The sequence below is a fragment of the Sminthopsis crassicaudata genome, chromosome 3 (genome assembly GCF_048593235.1).
Source record: "Sminthopsis crassicaudata isolate SCR6 chromosome 3, ASM4859323v1, whole genome shotgun sequence".
NCBI classification, from domain to species: Eukaryota; Metazoa; Chordata; class Mammalia; order Dasyuromorphia; family Dasyuridae; genus Sminthopsis; species Sminthopsis crassicaudata.
In genome coordinates this window covers 335,890,716-335,904,932 of record NC_133619.1, presented here as the reverse complement: position 1 = coordinate 335,904,932, position 14,217 = coordinate 335,890,716, and the positions used below count along the sequence as shown (strand labels likewise).

Sequence of the window (14,217 nt, the reverse complement as noted above, 5' to 3'; positions counted from 1 at the left end):
TTGGAACCAGGTCCCCTCACTCTGGAGCCAATTTTCCCCCTGTACCATCCTTACAACTCAAACTTTAATAATTTATAACTACGTTTGTCTTCTTGATGATATTTATATCCATGGAAAGTACTTTTGGCAAGGCCATTTACCAAACCCTAGGAAAACGCATATGTCTACTGTATTCTTCATAGAAGATTAAGGAAACCAATGATTTTTTGCTGATGTGATGTTTTTCTTGAACAGTGACTTTGCTGTCTTAGGACTAGATTTAATGGTCTTATGAAAGTGTTTTCCTTGATTCATTCTTTCCAATTTACATCAGCAGCCATCCTGTGGTACACATTGCTCTTTTGGAAGTACATTTCTATTCTTTTTGGCCCACATTTTGAGACATTAGACATAATGTTTAACAATATGGCATCTGTGCCTTCTGTTTTTCAAAAAAAGCCACTTAAAAAAATTCCCTGAATTAACCCTACAGAGGAAAGGAAGATCACATAAAAAAAGAATTTTCCAAATTAGGATGTTATAAAAAAGGAGGGAAAGAGCCAAGGTGATTCAAATTTGGGGGACTGTGACCTTTAAAATTATTCTCTTCTGCCACAACTTGTTAAAGGGAAAGACTATATTCTTTTTTTTTCCTTATTAAAGCTTTTTATTTTTCAAAATATATGTATGGATAATTTTTCAACATTAACTCCTGCAGAACTTGTATTCCAATTTTTCCTTCCCCCAGATGGCAAGTTGTCCAATTCATGTTAAACACGGTAGAAATATATGTTAAATCCATTATACGTATCCATATTTATACAATTTTCTTAGGGCACAAGAAAAATGAAATCAAACCAGAAAAAATGAGAAGTAAAACAAAATGCCAGTAAACAACCACCAAAAGCGTGAAAATGCTATGGTGTGACTCACACTCAATTCCCACAATCCTCTCTCTGGTGTTGATGGCTCTCTTCATCACAAGACCATTGGAATTGGTCTGAATCATCTCATTGTTGAAGAGAGCCACGTCCATCACAAGTGATCATCATATAATCTTGTTGCTGTGTACAATGATCTCCTGGTTCTGCTCATTTTACTTTGAATCAGTTCATGTAAATGAAAGAGTACATTCTTGAGAAATTATTTAAACTAGAAGGACAAAGAGGCAGTCTATTGAATGGCTTGAACGTATCCTTGTCCAGAGATAGAGGGGTATACTTGTGACTTTTCTAGATCATTTCTAGCTCTAGAATTTAGGAAAGAATGTTAATTTTTAAAAAAGAAACAGATTTTTTCCCTTCATATTCAACTCACACCTGTATCTTCTGTCTATACTATACTACTACTGTATGTACTACTAAATGCCACAATAATGAGAAAGTTCTAATGAGTTACAAATATCTTCCTGCCATGTAGGAATGTAAAAAGATCAATCTTATTAAGTAAAGAAACAGATTCTGATGCAATCAACATTTGTATTTTCCATAATCATAGTCTCCTAAATTAGTTTGGTCTCTGCATACACACATAATACATTCACACAATTTGAAACAGTGGAGAGAACTGGCCTGTAAGAAAAATCTATATTCAAGATCCAGTTCTTACAAATACTAATTGTGTGGTCCTGGGCAAGTGGCCAATACTCTGGGCAACTGTGGAAGACTAGGAGTTGCAGAGTAGTTTCAGATTTGAATTGTTGGAGAAAGCTTCCTCATAGAGAGTACCCTACATTGACAAAATTGTAGGTTCACAAATGGACAAGAAATAAATACATTGCATATATATGTACATTACGTATGTATGTGCATACATGTATGTTTGCATATAGAGGGATCTAAGCGTTCAGCAGAGCATTTAGAGGTATAAATATAGATTTGGGAGACAGCACACCTGTATGAATGATTCATTTATTTAACAAGTGTATCATATTGATCATCAACATTAATTAAAGAGATATATGTGATGAGTGAAATGAGCAGAACCAGAAGATCACTATACACTGCAACAACAATACTGTATGAGGATGTATTCTGATGGAAGTGGAAATCTTCAACATAAAGAAGATACAACTCACTTCCAGTTGATCAATGATGGACAGAGGTAGCTACACCCAGAGAAGGAACACTGGAAAGTGAATGTAAATTGTCAGCACTAATATCTGTCTGCCCAGGTTGCATGTACCTTCGGATTCTAATATTTATTGTGCAACAAGAAAATGGTATTTACACACACACACACACACACACACACACACAAAAAAAAAAAAAAAAAAAAAAAAAGAGATATATGGCATTAGCCTTATTGTACATTGGTCTACCTCATACATTCTTTTGCCCAACTTTCTTGCTTGTTATTCCTTCCATATGACGTTCTATTTTTATGTTCCCATATGTGTATACAGTTGTCCCACCTACCTGAAAGATGCTCCCTCCTTACCGTTATCTCTTTTTTTTAAATTTTGTTTTAAATAAAGGCACCATTTTAATTTTACTGTTTAACCCATTCTAAACTCCTGACTCTCCCTCCCCCCACTTTTCCATTAGTAGCAAGGGTGACCTTTTTTTAAACTCCATCCTTCCTTTTCAAGAAAATCAGTAGTGGGAAAACTGGGACACTGATACATTGCTGGTGGAGTTGTGAAAGAATCCAGCCATTCTGGAGAGCAATCTGGAATTATGCCCAAAAAGTTGTCAAACTGTGCATACCCTTTGACCCAGCATTGCTGTTATTGGGATTATATCCCAAAGAAATACTAAAGAGTGGAAAGGGACCTGTATGTGCCAAAATGTTTGTGGCAGCTCTTTTTGTTGTAGCTAGAAACTGGAAGTTGAATGGATGTCCATCAATTGGAGAATGGTTGGGTAAACTGTGGTATATGAAGGTTATGGAATATTATTGCTCTGTAAGAAATGACCAGCAGGAAGAATACAGAGAGGCTTGGAGAGACTTACATCAACTGATGCTGAGTGAAATGAGCAGAACCAGAAGATCACTGTACACTGCAACAATACTGTATGAGGATATATTCTGATGGAAGTGGAAATCTTCAACATAAAGAAGATCCAACTCCCAGTTGATCAATGATTGACAGAAATAACTATACCCAGAGAAGGAACACTGGGAAGTGAATGTAAATTGTTAGCACTAATGTCTATGTACCCAGGTTACTTATACCTTTGGAAGCTAATACTTAATGTGCAACAAGAAAATGGTATTTACACACATATATTGTATCTAGGTTATATTGTAACACATGTAAAATGTATGGGATTGTCTGCCATCGGGGGGAGGGAGTGGAGGGAGGGAGGGGATAATTTGGAAAAATGAATAAAAAAAAATTAAAAAAAAAATCAGTAGTGCCTTCCTTACAGTATGCATGCTAACGTTGGGTAAGTCTCCATTTAGCTAACAGGGTGTGGAGGCTAAGTCGTTATCTCTTAACAATCACTGATTTCCTTTTAGTTTTAGATGCCTCCTTTGCATCTCCAGGCAAAATTACCTCGTCTTGCTTGCTTATACTTTTGAATTGGTAGACTGAAAAAAGGGGGAGTTTTGCAGGGATATTTCTTTTTGCCTCAGAGGTCTCACTCTCATTCCTTTAAATAATCAAGATTTATAATCAATGTGATAATATATTTATTGAATGAATGTATTTCTAAAATTAGAAGGTCGGGAAATGTTAGCTACGGGGTTTCCCTCCTTGGAGGTCTTCAAGCAAAGCCTGGAAGACGGCTTGTCTTTTCGGGCGGAGATTGGAGCAGAGGGCTGGATCTGTGCACAGATAATACTAGATCTGGTAGCTGTGGGGATGCTGAAAGTTTGGATGTGGTATGCCACTGTCTCCTTGAGCTGTTCTACCTCAGTTTCTCTGCACTAGTTTCCCTTATTGTCCTGATTGAGTTTCCCTGAATTGTTCTATCCCATTTTCTTTAACTGTTCTGCCTCAGTCCCTCAAGTTGTAAAACCCCCCTGGTTCATTAAGATTGAGGACCATTTGCTCCCTCAATGGGAGATGAGGAGCAGATCAGACTTTCTAGCTCCTAGCTTCTTCTGCCCTCAAGAATTTATGACACTGCCCTCTAAAATATTCCAAAAGATAAGACTATCTCAGATACTTCACTGACATCTTTACTTCTGTTATTCAAACATTCTGACTCTGGCTTTTAGTAAGAATTTATAGCCTCCCCCCATCCTGACAAAACCAAGCGGTTCTAACTTTTCCCGCTCTTCTTCTTTTCTTTGTCTGAAAAGCTATAAAGGGTTTTTCATTCCCCCATTCATCACTGGATACTTTGAGACGAGAGTCCTGTCCAGTCAATTAAACTCTCCAATTAAGAAAATACTAAAAACTCTCTAATCTCTATCTTGCCTCAGTTTCTCCGGCATTACATTTTGGAGGCCCCAGTGAGATAATAGAGACTGACGACGGCATTAGAAATTAGAGATTACAGACCTCTTGGTCATCAAGGCCTGGGGCGGCTCAGGATCTGAGTCTATTCTTAGAAAAATCAGCCCTCTGGATTTCTCCAGAGTCTCTGGGAAAAGAAGCAGCTCTTCAGCCGTGGACACGCCTTCAGATCCATTGATTGATTAGGCTTGGGCGAGTAAGTTTTGTCTTGTTTTAGACACCTGGCCTGCCTGTTCTGTGTGGTTATGCTATAGCATCTGTAAGCTCAGAATAATAATATGCCGACGGGCATCGAAATTCTGAGCAGGGCATCATTCTGGGACGCTGGAATTTATCCTCTGGATTTTTTTCTGTCTTTTATGTTAATGCTGTGACTGCAGTCTGTGTGAGTTTTGTTCTGTGTTCCGTGTGATATAAGTTCTATGTTCTATGTGATTTTTCTGTTTTGTTAATGTAAGAGCTCTTTTAAGTTTTAGGAACTGTTAATCTTTTAAGTTTTAAGTTTTAAGAATTGTGATTGAGAAATTTGGCAATTGGATATAAAGGACAGAAAGGTTAGACTATTCTGTCAGAAACAGCAATTGTTCAAAGATAGGAGTTTTCCTCTGGTGGTATAGACTTATATCTGTTAACTCAGCCACATTATCATGGGGAACTCTGCTTCAAAAACAATAACTCCACTTGAATGTCTTCTTAGTCATTTTTCTGAGACATTTAAAAATCATGATTATGGAATATCGGGAAAAAAGGTTAAACTGAAACTGTTTTGCCAGGAGTGGCCTTCTTTTGGGGTAGGATGGCCCCCTGAGGGCTCCTTTGATAGGGAAATAGCTTGGGCGGTGCACCGAGTAGTCACAGGTGAGCCTGGCTATCCAGATCAGTACCCCTATATTGATGTTTGGCTGCAAGTTGTCTCTTACCCCATGCCTGGCTGAGGGCTGTGGCCATGACAAATGGTATTCGAGTTTTGGTCCCACAGTCCCTGAGGACAGTCAAGGAAAGTCTCAAACTGCCAGCAAATTGCCTACAGGATTCTCCGGAAGATCCCTTAGATAATCCCCTTCCCCCACCTTATTTGGGTTCAGGTTTGTATCCTGCTTTGCCTGGAAATCCTGAACCTGGCCTTTCACCACCTGGGCCTTTATCCCCTTCTCTTCCTCTGCCGCCCTCTTCCCCTGCCTTTGTTTCTTCTCCTGCCTCTGTTTCTTCCTCTGCCTCCGGTTCTTTTCTTGCCGGCACACTGGGGCTTGGTATGGCCAGTACAGAAGTGCTGACTCCGGCCCCTTTGCCGACTCCCCCCCATTTCTCCGCCTGGCTCTCTGCAGCCTCTGTCTCTCTCGCCTTCCTGTACTAGAGGTGGAGTTGAATGCAATACTTCGGGATCTGTCCAGCCAACCCTAGTTCTCCCCAAACCTGTTCTGCCTCTAAGGGAGATGAGGAGGGCAGAAGGAGTTCCATTCTTAAAAGCGTTTCTTTTCTCTCTCAAACTCTGGGACGTGTATGAGTTTTGTGGAGTTTTGACTTAAAGGTTTTGAAGGACAAAGCAAAGAGGAATGCAGGTTTGCATTAAGAAATGAGAAGGTATCGGAAATGTATTTGGGAATAAGAAGGAAAAGGTGGGGGGAGGGAGGAATAGGATTCTTTGTCTTCAAAGGCAAAGGTTCTATTCACTCCCCCCACCCCCACTGATTTATTTTAACAGTGGAACCTCTAGGAAAGTGATTGAAGGTTGTTTAAGGTATATTACAAGAAGGAAAGAGGAAAGTTTTTAATGGAAGGATGGAAAAAAAAAAGAGAGAGAGAATTTTTTTGAATGGGGGAAGGGTGACCTATCTTCTCCTCCCCCCACAAAGGTGTTTCCTGCCGTTTTTTTTTTTTTTTTCAAAAGGTGATTTAAAGAGAAAGACTCAATTTTAGGTTAATTGATTGAATATTTGTTTCTTGATACAAAATGGGTTTTATTGTTTGAGGAATATGGTCATAAATGTGATCCATAGTAAGTTTAATTGCTATTTTAAGAAAGATTATATTGGGTCATCCTGAGATTATTTAAAGAGCCTCAAAAATAATAGTTTTTCTTTGTCTTTTTGAAAAAGTTTCTGTTAAGGACAATATGCAGTTTGGAGTATTTTTCTATGTATTGGGTATTTTAAAAGCAAACTGATTTGTATGAACTTATTGAGACAAAATAAAAAGGGAGGCCAGGAAAGCTGTATTGGGACCTGGAGGAGGATCTGTAGAAGAGCATCGTGCTCAGATTGAAGCCAGTTTTCCCTCTGAAAGACCTTCCTGGGACCCCAACTCCCAGCAGGGTGGTACTGGGCTCTCTGCTTATCACAGATACCTTCTCCAGGGTCTTAAAGCTGCAGCCAGAAAGCCTGACATGACCAAGATTTCTGAAGTTACTCAGGGTGCAGAAGAATCCCCGGGAGCATTTATAGAAAGGTTGTATGAAGCTTACCGAACTTGTAGCACAATTGACCCAGAAGCTCCCGAGAACTATAGATCTGTGAAGTTAGTCAATCTGCTCCAGACATATGCAGAAAATTACAGAAGCAGGAAGGTTTTGAGGGCATGAATATCTCTCAACTAGTCGAGATAGCTCTGAAAGTCTCTAATACTTGAGACACATCAGGTAAAGAGTGTGCCAAGGCAGTAGTGGCAGCCATGAGAGAAGCAAACAATTTCCCTGGGAGTATTTCCTAGCCCCGTGGGCGGCAGTCATTGGGCTCAGACCAGTGTGCCTATTGTAAGAAAACAGGGCACTGGAAGAGAGAATGCCCAAACCGAAATCGTCCCAGGAATGTCCTTGCTCTAGAAGGGACAGGCTGAGGCGGCCCTGGTTCTCTTTCTCTCTCTCTAGACCCCCGAGAACCTAGGGTATGCTTACAAATTGGGGGTCAGCCTGTTGAGCTCCTGGTGGATACTGGAGCTACATACTCCGCTTTAACAAAACCTTTGGGTCCATTATCTCCGAGATCTACCTCTATACAAGGGGCTACTGGTAAAATTGTTTCTTATCCCTGGATTACTGAGCCATCTAGGACGTGGCACAGTAACCCACTCGTTCCTGGTTATGCCAGACTGCCCAGACCCATTGCTTGGGTACAAATACCTGCTAGTTTTTCAGGTTGGACAGAAGCCTTCCCCACCCGAAATGAACCACCTCTCACAGTGGTCAAAAAGATACTAAATGAGTTACTGCCCCGCTTTGGTCTTCCAGTGGCCATAGGGTCTGATAATGGGCCTGCCTTTGTTGCCAAAATATCACAAGGCATAAGCAAGGCCCTGGGCATCGATTGGAAGCTCCACTGTGCTTACCGACCTCAGAGCTCTGGACAGGTAGAGAGAATGAATAAAACATTAAAAGAATACCTTACAAAGCTCGTCTTAGAGACTCAGAGCTCTTGGGTCCCGCTCCTGCCATTTGCACTACTGAGGAGTAGATGCACTCCCAACAGACTGGGTTTAACTCCGTTTGAAATTCTGTTTGGGAGGCCACCTCCGATTTTACCCGTGGCCAGGGAACATATAATGGCTGAAGTTTCTAACTCCTCCCTTATCAAGTTTCTACAGGCCTCACACAGGTTTCACACCTCGTATGAGAAGCCCTTCCAGTTCCCTTCTCTGAACACGCGCATCCGTTCCAGCCTGGTGATGCAATCCTGATAAAGACATTTTCTACCTCCCGCCTGAAACCCAGGTGGAAAGGACCTTATCCTGTGATTCTCACTACGCCCACAGCTGTTAAAGTTGAATCAGTCCCCACCTGGATTCACCACAGCCGAGTGAAACCCGTGGTCACCACAGAGTGGAAAACAGAGATTGGTGACGACCCCCTGAAACTGAGACTGATCCGTTCCTCCGGTGCTTGATTTCCCCCAAAGACTCTGGGTGGGAAACCCTGGGAAGATTAATCCTTGTATTTACTCCTTGTATTTGTTATTTTGTGAGTGCCTAAATTGTCTGTATATCCCCCCTAAGGGCTCCTTTCCCCTTTCTCCGTTTCTAGTCTGGAAGTGCTATTATGGGATTTTTCTTAATTCTCTTCCTCCTTCCTTTGTTTTCCAAAGCTCTGGGAAACCCTCACGCCCAAAGCCCATATGGACAATGACTGTTAGAGACCTTGCAGGAGGTCCCTCCTTTTCTGCACCTACTACTCAGGCTCAGAACCCTCGATGACAGTAGATCCCTCCCTGGCTCCCTGCTTCTACTTCAGGGCTCCTACAGACCCCCGCTCCGACTTCGCCCTGGTGTTGGGTGGTGCTCACTCCCAGGAGATGACTCCTTTAGGATGACCATCCAAACCTTTGACCAGCAGACCCAGACCACAATGGAACCCCCCCCCCCCTGCATTATCCTAATGATCCAGGAACCGTCCCACCAGAAGTGGGAACAGTCCCGAACTCTCACCCTTTGTTCCCGAGCAGGAAGCACGTTCGAATTCAGCCACTACCTCCTAGTTGAGCGTAAAGATCCGCCCCCATCTAAGCCCGTGGGACCTCTGACTGCTTTACTAGTCCCACCTAGGACACCAGTCCTGGCTGATCCTTTTCTGCCTCCACCATCCTTAGCTCCACAGACCCCTGCTCTGACCCAAAGTCCTATTATTCCTGACCCCTTAGTCCCAGTTGACAGTCCCCCTGAATCCTTTGGTTCTCACTCTATGCTTGATTTGTTGCCCATAGTGCACTCCTTTTGAACTCCACAAATCCCCAGCTGGCCATGATTGCTGGCTCTGCTTTAACTCTGAACCCCCTTATTTTGTGGGGATTGCCCTGACAGACTCCGTTCCTGGAACCACTTCTCAGTCTGACTGTACCTGGGAGCAGCCTAAAATCACTCTTGGGAGTCTCCAAGGTACAGGAACCTGCTTGGTGGCTGCTTCCATGAGTCTTTCTGACCCTCTCCTCCAGTTCTGTAACCCCAGGTCTTTGATTAATATTTCAGCTTCCTCATCAGATGTTGCAGTTAGGTATCAAGCCCCTGAAGGTTCATGGTTTGCCTGCAGGGATGGCCTGACCAGGTGGGCTTATTCTGCCCCTCTCCTCAGAAGGCCAGACTCGTTCTGTGTCCTGATAGCAGTATTCCCCAGCCTGGCTGTCCTTCCAGGAGGGGATGGATGGAGCCACTTCCGGTCCCAATCTTCCCCCATGGAGACAATCAGACAGAAACGGGCTCTGCCGTTCCTTCCCCTCATAGTGGGGTCGGGCTGGCAGGCACTACCGCCCTCAGCACTGCAGCCTTTCTGAAGGGCAGTTCTGGGTATGCTGAGCTAAGTGCACAAATGACCACAGACCTGACTCAGATCGAGTCATCCATCTCGAAAGTGGAAAGCCAAGTTGACTCCCTGGCTGAGATGGTACTCCAAAACCGTAGGGGACTTGACCTACTATTTCTGCAACAGGGAGGCCTGTGTGCTGCCCTAAACGAGGAATGCTGTTTTTATGCTAATAACTCTGGGGTGATCAGAGAAAGTCTAGCCCTGGTTCGTAAGAATCTTGAGACTAGACGACTGGAGCAGGCACAGGGAAAGAACTGGTACCAGTCACTGTTTAATTCTTCCCCCTGGCTAACAACACTTGTTACATCTATTGCAGGACCTTTGATTCTCCTTCTCCTTGCCCTTGCCATAGGTCCTTGCATCTTTTCTACTCTGGCCCGCCTCATCCGCTCCCAAGTGGAGTTGGTCAAAATTATGGTGCTAAGACCTCCTGGGTATCAAGAGGAAGGTGTTCAAAGATTTGAACATTTAGGAGAGAGTGTGGAATGTTGTGCCTCAGTTTCCCTGCACTAGTTTCCCTCATTGTCCTGACTGAGTTTCCATGAATTATTCTATCTCAGTTTCCTTACTGTTCTGCCTCAGTCCCCTAAGTCATAAAACCCCCCTGGTTCATTAAGACTGAGGACCATTTGCTCTAAGGTTATAAATTGTCAATGGGAGGTGAGGAGCAGATCAGACTTTCTGGCTCCTAGCTCCTTCTGCTCTCAAGAATTTATGACACTGCCCCTCTAAAATATTCCAAAAGATAAGACTATCTCGGATACTTCACAGACATCTTTACTTCTGTTATTCAAACATCCTGACTCTGGTTTTTAGTTAGAATTTACAGCCTCCCCCGCCCCCCATCCTGACAGAACCAAGCGCTTCTAACTTTTCCCTCTTTTCTTCTTTCCTTTGTCTGAAAAGCTATAAAACTGTTTTTCATTCCCTCATTCATCACTGGGTACTGTGAGACTAGAGTCCTGTCCAGCCAATTAAACTCTCCAATTAGTAAAATATTAAAAACTCTCTAATCTCTATCTTGCCTCAGTTTCTCCGGCATTACAAATGGAAGGAGGAAAATCGAGCCAAGAAACATGAACACATGTTTCGTAGAGAATATTCTCGGCGTCATGTTGTTTGCTTTCTCAAGGGAGCAGGCAGGGGGGGAATTTGAAACTCAGATTCTTTTCAAAAAAATGATTGCAAATTTTTGAAAAATGCAATTGGGAAATATTTATTGAAATAAAAATACATTAAATATATAATAATTAGCAAAAAAAAAAAAAAAGAAGAAGAAAGAAAAGGAATGTACTAAGAACCTGCTGTGCTCTGAGCACAGTCCAATTGTGGAAAATCTCGGAACCCGAGTTCTCAAAATCTCGATCACGGAACCGTTGGCTTTTGCACCGCATGCCCAAGGTGCCCTAAAGGGCCCAAGCAGTCTAAGAGCGCAAAGTGTACTACGCGTGGCGGCTCCCGGCGCCGGATCCCATCTCCCGCGCTACTCGACGCTGCCCGCGTTCACGTGCAGCCAGCCGGGGCAGGGTGTGACGTTCAGGGGAGGGGGCGCCGGGAGAGGAAGGAAGAGCGGCGCCCGGACTCCGAGCACCGGGCTCTGCCGGCCCCCAAGGTTTGGGCGCCTTCTCGCCTGCTTTCCCAGGCGCCTCCAAACGCCGCGGGAGGAGGGCTTAGGGTGGGGGGCGCGCACGCGCGCTTCGCAGTACCCAGGTCCCCGGCTTCTGCCTCCCGCCGGGGTAGCGGGGCGCTGGGAGGGGTGGAGGTGCGTACGTGAGAGAGGAAGTGACGTCGGGCCGGTCCGCCTTATAAGGCCGAGAGCCCGCGTCACGGAGCTCCTGTGCTCTCCTGCGGGTTGGCTGTGCTTTTGGTTCTCTGCTCGGACGGCGGCAGCGGCGCGTCCTTCTGCAGCAGCTGCGGCTTCGGCGGTGGAGTATCGCACGTAAGTGTCCTGGAGCACAGGGCTCATGGGGCGCCCCCGCGCTCAGGCTGTTCTTTCCCGCTCGCCGCTGTGCAGCGCACAACGGAGCCGGCTCCCCGCTCTCTCCCCCTGCCCCTTTCCGAGTCCTTGCCCGGCGCCCACCGAGGCCCCGCGGACGCCGTGAGGGGCTTTGCAGACCCTGCCCCCAGCCTCGTGCCGGGCCCTCCCGCCCTGAGAGGGGCTGCAGCAGCGCGCGTCCCGGAGCGCACTGCAGGTGCACGGGCCGCCCCCGAGCGCCGCACCACCCTCTCCAGGCACTCCTGGGCTCGGGTCCGGTGTGCGTACTCGTTGGAAAAGTCCGTCTTCCCCCGCCTTGTTCCGAGGTGCCGCTTCTTCTTCCCCCCCCCCTTCTCCCCAGCTCTCCTCCATCCCCTCCTCCTAACCCCGGGGCGCGCGCATCACTCTTTTCCCACTGCGCCCTTTTTAAAGGTTCCGGCTCCGCAGCAGTGTAATAGAATCCAACGGAGGGGCGTGGGGTGTTTGAATGGGAGTCGGGACCGAGGCCCCCTGCGGTCTCCTCTCTGCCGGTAACGCTGCAACTCGTTTGGCCTGCTGGCTGGGAGCACGTGGCTGCAGCTGCAGGAAGTAGCCCGGGGAACTTAGTGTCAAGTTCTGTGAGTGACCTTGAGCCCGGAACCTGGCACTTCTCGGGGGCTGGGTGCCTGCCGATTCCTCCATGCAAGAAGCGAGGCTGCCGCGTGTAGTCCGGCCTCAGGCATCGACATGGGACCGTGACTCTCTTTCCATGCTTAAAAATGACCCTTTTTTTGCTTTTGTTAAACGTGACTTCTTGATCCAATAGACTTAGAATTTAGGACTCTTGGGGCAGCTCGGTGGCGCGGTGCATAGAGAGAGCGCCAGCCCTGAAGTCAGGAGGACCCGAGTTCAAATGTGGCCCCAGACACTTCCTAGCGGTGTGACCCTGGGCAAGTTATTTAACCCCAATTGCCTGGTTAAAAAGAAAAAGGGAAACTATAAAAAATAACTTTGGGGAAGGGGCAGATTCCAGATTGGGAAGGAAATTGGGGATGGTGAGGGCCCAGATTGTGAGGTGAAGCTACCAAAGGGTCGTGAGCATGATCTGTGTAGTCCGTCCGTGGCTATTTGGATTAGAACTCATCTTTCACATTTGGTCGAAAAACTAATTTAATCTATTTCAGGGAATATAGTATGGGAAATAATAGGCATAGTACTTGGGGTTTGAATTTTGTAAGGGGAGATCCCAGCACCCCGGAAGATGGAGGGGATGCTTTTTTCACTACTCTGTTACTCGCGATTTTTCCCAGTGAATTTGAGCAGGTTCGCCTAAGCTTGTAAAGTGTCAGCCCTTTATTCACCCCTGAAATTTTTTTTGAGTATTTTGTGAACTAAAGGGCATTTCAAGTGCAGAGCTTTTTTTCTCCCTGATGTTATATCAGACCTAAGATCTTGATATTGCCACTTCAATCAGCTTGCAGGATAAACTTAGGTTAGCGGCTGGAAATCTCTATCTTGTATCTCTAATTTTTTTACAAAGGACCGGCGTTGCTTTGAGCCAGTTGCTATCCACCTAGGGCCTTAGGGAAGTTGGAAGAGGAAGCAGTTTTGTCCCTGATTCCTTTGACACCTGATATCTCCTTCTGGCTTGAGAGATAGGTTTGGAATACACGATGCAGATGCAGTGATCTCTTCTAGGCTCAGAAATTTGACCTGATTGGCCATGAAATTTAAAAGCTGAAGTCCATCCATTTGCCCCTTACTGCTTGGCAATTATGCTTTCAGTAGTGTATACCACAGAACAGTCTCTCCTCCCTCCTATCTGTGTGATAGAAACAATGGCTGTGCGTGTGGGGGGGCGGGGGGAGCGGGGAGCAGGGAGCAGAGCGGCTTTAGCCCGTCTGGAGAATGGAGCCATTCCCATAAGATGTTTCATTCCCATTTCATCCTCTATAGGAGCAAAGCTGGAGTCAGCTACTGGCTTTGGGAAAGTTCGTTTTTACATAAATTGTTGCGCCCCAAGAAGGAAGAGGCATTTGCTAGTAACATTTCTAGCAAAAGCATTTCATTTTGGTTTGAATAAGCCCCCCATCTATCACAGTGCCTGACGCAGCATGGGGACTTTTAAATTGGTTGTTAATTGGTAGTCCAAAGGGAATGTTGTTACATAATGTTTTTCTCATTTTAAAAATAATATTCAAACTCTAAATAATAAAAACCAGTTATGTCATCTACCTTATTCTTCATTGACGAACAGAACATTAACGAAATCCTGTTTTTAAAAAGGATACATCAACTTGACAAGTCAAGTCAATGATTTGCTATTCCAGAAAGAGTATTTTAAAATATATATATGAATCTGTAAATTCTGCTGACATCTAACCACTCCTGGGTTTGTAGAATTTTGTGGAGTCATTGATCACTTTTCTGTTTTGCTTTTGCAATATTGGGGCATTTGGGGGGGATTTTAGGCATAGGGACCCCCAGTAAAATTTCCAACATATTTCGAGCTAATTTCTCAGTCTGGTTTGCTAGATTTTGACCTTCCAGTGGTAATACAAGTAGTAGACTTGGCTAACCTTGCTTTTT

At 44.8% G+C, this 14,217-nt stretch overlaps 1 protein-coding gene across 1 annotated transcript in view; it reads left to right on the top strand.

The window, feature by feature from the left end:
- The first annotated feature begins 11,323 nt into the window (after positions 1-11,323).
- Positions 11,324-14,217, top strand: part of TFRC (transferrin receptor) — a 29,081-nt gene continuing 26,187 nt past the window's right edge. The window contains exon 1 of the mRNA XM_074301537.1: positions 11,324-11,613. The gene's annotated coding sequence lies outside the window, so the exon portion shown is untranslated. The remainder of the gene's footprint in view (positions 11,614-14,217) is intronic.